Source organism: Athene noctua, chromosome 22 (assembly GCF_965140245.1).
Source record: "Athene noctua chromosome 22, bAthNoc1.hap1.1, whole genome shotgun sequence".
NCBI lineage: Eukaryota > Metazoa > Chordata > Aves > Strigiformes > Strigidae > Athene > Athene noctua.
Window position 1 is genome coordinate 9,169,678 of NC_134058.1, and position 7,003 is coordinate 9,176,680.

Genomic DNA, 7,003 nt, shown 5'->3' on the forward strand with positions numbered 1-7,003 from the left:
TGGGGTGACCAGGGTCCCTGCCCTTCTCTGCCTGTCAGCCGTATCCCCCTGCGGGCCTGGGGCAGCCTGGCTGCTGCCTGCCTGCCTTCCCCTGCCAGAGCTCGGCAGCCCCGGGCAGGACCTTGAGCTCCTCTTTCCCCCCTGGGAGCCCGCAGCTCACCTTGCCAAAGCGATCGAACACAATTTCTTTTTTCTGTGTCACAAGCCCATTCCTGGGGCTGTGCTCGTGCCTGGTGCTCACAGGGCGAGGGTTGTTGGGAACAATCACTTCCCCTGGGCTGGAGAGGGGATTGCTCAGACCTGTAATTTGAGGGGGGACTAATTGGTGTTGGTTTCAATGTGAAAGGAGCTGGCCTGTCTGCCGCAATGGGAAGCAAAAAGAGTCTGAAAGCATCAGGGGGGGTGTGATATTCATCTGGGCTCCAGCAGGGCTGTAGGATCTGTCCGACCCTCGGGACACTGGCTCAGACATCAACATCTCCAGTGCTCCCTGAGCTCCTCTGTGCTCCCTGATCCCACCACACCATGCTGTGGGCCTGCTGGGTGGTGTTTCAGGGCGAAAAACACACTGCTGGTGATTTGGAGACCCCAAAGAAGCCTCAGGGCCTGGAGCCCAGCAGAAGCCGTTTGGCTTGGAGTCCCTGTGATGAGGGCTGGGGGGGGTCTCCCTTCCTGCACTGTGGGAGCCATCCCCATCCTCTGGTATCACTTGTTTGGGGCACTTCTCTGCATATTGGTGGGTTGCTTCGTTTTCTTCTGGCCCTGCCCGCTGTGCTGTGTCCCTCCCTGCCTTCAGTGAGCTCTCTCGGTGGCTCTTCCTCCGTGCTCTGTACACGGGGCTGTGTGGGCCGGGCAGACCAGGACCAGGTTTCCCCTCCCAACCCTGTGCGAGTGTGGCCAGAAGAATCGTCTGCTGAGACCGAGCGCGTCCTGCCTTGTCCTGGCGTCGCTGACTGGCCCCGCTGGTGCTAAGCACAGGGAAATCAGCCTGGAAACTCTCCCCGGGAGGCAACGGCGCAGAAGGGGGGACCCAGGGTCTTCCAGCTGCCTGCCCAAGGGGTGGTCTAGGAGAGCATCTCACAGGCATGTGTGGGTGCCCTGGTCCACCCCCCTGCTCTGCTCTAGATGGCTCCAGAGGAAAAGGATGAGTGCAGGGGCGTCTTGTAGGAGGGGCAGTGGCAGAGCAGAGCAGCTGTTGCTGGGCAGGATGATGGAAGAAGAGGATTATGACAAACAGCATTACCAGGGAGCGCTTTCCCCCCAGCTTTTTTTTTTTTTTTTTTCTTTTTCCCAAGCTCAGATAATGCAGAACACATCCACAGAGATTTCGTCTCAGTTTTCCCCAAAAAACCTTTCCTCTGTGATGAAGCCCGAGACATGTCCAGCACAAAGAATTCTTTTTTTTTTTTTTTTTTTTAAGTTGTTAATGTGTAAAAAGAGGGGTTTAGGAGAGAATGACCTTCGGTGTTGGTTATAATCTCACTGCACGAGTCTCTAATATCCCTTGCTCACATGAATATATACACGCAGCTTCCTCCAGAGCATCCTTCAAGAAAATCGATGAAGAAATGGGATTTGCCATGCTGGTCCAGGTCGCTTAGAGTCCTCTCTTCAGAAGCGACCAGTCTCATGCTCCAAAGGTGAAAATCCTCTGCCACCCCCACAAACACTTCTGCAGCAGCCTGATGGGGAAAGAAAGCCCTTAGGAGCACTGTAGCCTCCTCAACTTTTAAGTAAATGTTTTGGTCATCCCTGTTGGAGTGCCAAACCCTGTTACACTGCTGCAAAGCCTATGAGTATTGTTCAGGTTGAAATTAATTTAGGGGTGAGTTGGCAGAACTTGTTCCAAGCCCCTCATGTCCCGGGGAGCATCTGGACGTAACGTTCTCCAGGATGTTCCACCTGTGAAGTCACGGCCTCAAACGGTGAAGCAGGAGTCCTGGCTGATGGGCGCTGTCGATGGGCACCCAGAGAAGGATGCTGGCTGAATGTTCTGCTGTGCCTCTGAGTGCTGTGGGGCCCCGCCTATGAACCATCTACACTAGCATGGCATCTCTAAGTGCTTTGTGATGGTGTGGAGGAAAAGGCACAGCAAGGATTTGAGCAGAAGGAGTTTGAACTAGATGATCTTCAAAATTCCTGTCTAACCACAGCAATTCTGTGATTGCAATTTTTTTTGCAGATCTCTCCCAATTTTTCCTCCAAGGATTGAGTCCATGGCTTTGTCTGGGTAGCCCTACTGTGGCACAGAGCAGTATTAAGCAAACCTAAAACTCAGAGGGCTGCATCCATTTTCCTGCTGGAGAAAAAACAGACCAAACCCAAGACACCTTTGATGTGGGCTTCAGTGCAATCCTAGTGCCAAGATAGGATGGAGCAGGACAACTCAGGGTGGAAAATCTGTCTCACCTACCTCCTCAGGGAAGAATATCTGACTCCCAGTTATGCTGTGGACCCAGAAAGACTGGGTTATGGTACTTTGACCTCTCTTTCCAGAGCCAGGGAGGTTTTCTTCCTCTGGTTCAGGTGCCCATTTGATAGCTCTGTGCCCACTGCAGTAGCCCCGCACTGTTAAAACTGCTCCTACCTTTGTGAAGAACTGAAAGTGCAGTCTCTGACTTGCACTTCCCACAGGTCCCATCAGCTGTATCTCACTGTGAATGCAATTCTGACCCAGCTCTGGCGGTACCAGAATGATGGGTCCCTCCATCCTGGGCCACACTGCTCTCTTGTCCCTGTGATAGTAATCTGACCTTACTCTTTTCTCAAATACCCAGACAAATGGCTGCATGGCAGCCCCATCCTGCCAGTATTGCACTTTTGGAGACTCAGGCCTGTTGTCACAGCTCAGGACACCACAAGGCATATCCTACAAGCAGTGAGACCACACACCTGACCACACACCATTATGGTGAACACCCTAACTGGGAGCAGGCAGAGATACCAGCACCTCTGTCTTTGTGTCCAGCCTCTGGGCTGGCCGTGGCTGTTTGCCAGCCTGATGATGTTCTTCCAGTGGTTTCCTTTCTTCGACGAAGCTGGTCTTTCTCGGTAATGCTTGATCCCTGTCCCCCTTTCCCCTGGCAGGGCCAACTATGCCCCCCCGCCCCCCGCGCAGTTGCTGCAGCTCCAAGCCACATGCTCCATCTGTGCAGGGGACACGGCGTCTCTTGTTGCCTGCAGCCATGTCCCAGCATTTGCAGACTTGTTTTAACTTTGCCCTTCTGCCTTCTGTTCACTGTCTTCTAGATCTGCCCTTTCTGATTTTCTCCACGCTGCCATTTCCAGGGCATCTCCAGCTCCAGGGTGGTATCTGGCTTCACGGACAGGACATTCCTGCTCTGTCTGCATTCCAACTCCAGTCTGTCCGCAGTGGGACTGGAGAGAACTCCCGTGGTACCAAGGCAAGCAGCCTGGTAGCGTTCACTTTGAAAACCCCTCTCTTGTCCGGACTACAACGCGCGGAGGTCACCATTATTCCTACTCAGGAACCAGGCAGCAGGTTAGCTTGACTTCTTTTCTTTTAGCAATCATGCTGCTTAAAAAGCAGGTACTTGAAAGGATGCTAACTCTCTGTCCATCACAAAACAGGGCTGCAAAAATCAGCCCCTTGTGTCCCACCACCACTGTACTTCCAGTGGGTAAATCCAGTCCACTTGCAAGATTTTCTCTCTCACTGGATGCACAGAGGCTTGCACATCTTTTAATGACAGCTGAGATTTGTGAGTATTGACTTCATTATTCAGTGATTAAAATATTCCAGCTTCATTGCGACACAGGGGTGCATTAATGATTTATAGTATTGCATTTTGATTCGACACCTTAGCAAACTTTAAAAGCATCTTGTGCCATGGATTCTGCTGAAATCTGAAAATTAAATCCGAAAATTTAGTAGTTCATTGACTTGAAAGATAGGAAAATGGGCTAGTTGCACCATGGAGAAAAAAAATCTTACAAGTCTTTGAAAAGTGACTGTAACCCAGCCTGGTGCCTGGATGCACCCGCTGCCTGAGGAGGTGGCGCTGGCCCGGGGGGGACGGCATCCATCTCCACACATGGCAGGAGCCTGGCGCCTGGCTCCGCTGCTCTGACCCTCTGTCATTCTTCTTGAGGCAGCTTTTGCAGAGTTTTGAGTCTCTTATACTGTGATGGGTCCTGGGAGCAGGAGAGCTTCCAGGAGCATTTCTGGGCCATGGGGGCTCCTATCCCAGCACGTCTGTCGATGCTGCTGTCCCACCTCCCCGCAGGACACTGCCCTGTGACCGTCTGTCCCAACAGACCATCCCAACCCCTTCTCTTGCTCCTCTCGTGTAGGAGGCTGGGACTGAGACACAGTTGTGTCTTTTCTGTCCCTGCAGGGAATCCAGCATCACTGAGCATCTATCTCCATCCTCTGCCTCACCTGCTATTATCAGCAAACACTTTTGAGACCTGTTTGTCTGAATCTCTTGTACACAGTGGGGTTCCTCATCGATCGCTTTATTTCTTACCTCTGCTCTTAGGAGACCCCTGGGGCTCTACCTTTCCCTTTTGCCTGTGTCCTGAGGCAAGCAGGAGGGCCAGTGACAGGGGAGTGCGACCTGCTCTGGATGTGGGGTGTTTCAGAAGTAAGAAGGAGAGGAGGGATGTTTCATTCCAGACCTTCCCATTGCAGAATCTGCCCCTTGAATTGATGGCTGCGGCAGCCTCAGCCCCCGGGGACCCCCAGGTCCCAATTGGGGGTGGTGTCCCCATCCCCTTTTATCCCCATTCCTTTCACAGCCCAATTAGCTGTTTGCTTAAGGTACTGCAAACCTCACTTGATAAGTTTACCTAATTGCTTCACTTAAGTTAATTACTTCTTGGCTGAACAAGAAAGCAACATAATTGATGTCAAGGCGTATTTGTCACTTCGATTAATGTCCTGGGAGTGGGCAACTTGTCACTCCCCACCTTGCACTCCTCCTTCCTGGCTGTGGCCACAGAGGTGGCCACCAGCGCTCTGTTCCTGCGGCTCCCAGCTGTGGCGGGGGAGCAGAGGTGGGTGCTGCACCTTGGGCAGCCCTGCCATGCCTGCGTACCCTCCCGGGGCAGGCTGCAGTACACTCATGATGCTGCCTCCTGCCCCTGCCTCTTGCCAGATCCCAGGCGTAGGTAAATCCTTCCCCGATGCACGGGCAGGGGACGTAAAGGCAGGGAGGCTGCCCAGTGCGTCGGTAGTGAGTGCAATTACCCATGGTGTGGGCAACAATCATCTTTTGCATTAAGCAATCGATGGGGAAAGAGATGACCGTGGTGGCTCTAGCCTGCCGTGTGCAGTGAGTGGCTTCATGGCAAGAGCCAGCCGCCAGATCCAGACCGAATCCTGCACAAGACTAAATTCAGCGCATCCTCTGGCTGCTTGCAGGCTGGGGTTTGGGTCAGGACACAGCCTCAAGTGACTTCTTCGAGTCCTGGTTGTTTGCTGGTAGTTAGGGTAGCCGGCAGGATGCTGGGCTGAGGTCTCTCCTGCTAAATGAGGCTGGCAGAGAGTTTTCACCCGCTTCTTTCTTTCAGAGAGGTTTGTTTGGGTTTTTTTTCTCTTCCTTTTGCATCTGAAAAGATTTGAGGCAGTAGGTTAGCTCATAAAAAGCTTTCCCTGGGAGTGGCTGCCTGCCGGACCTGGGGTGAATGCCCCAGAGAAAACGCCTCCCACTCCAGTGAAATCTTCCTCCTGTGACCTGCACCAGGAGGTGAACTTTTGTGCGAGAGAAAGATAATCCCCTTTGCTCACCGGGACTGAAGGCTCTGTGATAAAAGCTTTATTCAAGATCAAAGACATATGCTGCTTTTTTTTTTTTCCCCCTTTTTTTTAACTACTACCTTAAACAAAAAGTTTGGTTTATGCCGGATTGAAGCTCTGAGCGGTGACAGCTCCAGAGCTCATCTTCCCGGCCAGTGGCGGTGGGGAGCAGGACAGCGCAGGGATGTGAGGCACCATGACCATTATCCCAGCACAAAGAGGGTCTGGGGGCTCAGCTCTGTTTCCCGTTGCACAAAACCACTCAGGGTTCAGGTTGCCTTTCAGTCTGGGGGATTATCCGGGCAGCTGGAGGAGGCGGGGGGGAGCCTGGGGAATGGTTCACGTTTGATCTTGATCTGCAGTTTCATCTGTACGAGTGTCCAGCGGGGGCTTTACTCAGGGGTCCAGGAAACCTCCTGCGATGGAGGTGACACAAAAGGCTGTGGGCACTGGTCAATGCGGGGGGTGTTGTGCCGGTTTGCACTTCAAAAGCTGTGGGATGGACTTCCAAAACTGTGAGCTCGGCTACAAATTGCAGGGCTGTTTCTTCATTATTGAAGCCTCAGCACTGGGACCCCTTTTGTTGCTTTTTTCCCAGCTGCAGACTTTTCCCTGCAGCCAGCCAGGCTGATACCTAGTAAAAATCAAGCCAAAGTGCCTCTTTTCAGGGTGCTGGGTGTCCTGTAGCAACACCCACATCCTCAGGACATCCCACACTGTGGGGTTCCCTGTATCTGAGGACACTGGGTGTGTTGGTTATATCACAGGGCACCCAACTGCAGGACTCCCCACAACATGGGACACCCCCAACAGTGTACCCTGTGTCTCCAGACACCCTTTATTGTAAGACACTCCATACTCCAGCCTGCAGTACAGAAAGGCAGCTGTAATGTGAGAAGCTCAATTGCCAGTACCACATATTTCAGACAGTGAAGCAAGTCCCATGTAACCCTGCTTTCACCTCCAGTACTGATTTTCACATCACAGCCAAGTCCTCCTGTGTGTGAAATGGCAGAGGGTCTCTAACTTCCACTGCTATATCCTCTCTGCGTTTAGCCCTTTGTAAAATGAGGGATCACAGGTCGAACTGTATGCTCAGGATAACACCTCTGAAGCTAATGGACTTATTATGGTCCCTCATTTCAGAGCTAAGCTCAGCAAACCTGGTCTCAGTGGGAAAAAAAATAAATCTCTCCAGGAATGAAATTCACTCTGTCAAGTGCGACACGTTTTGCACGGAGA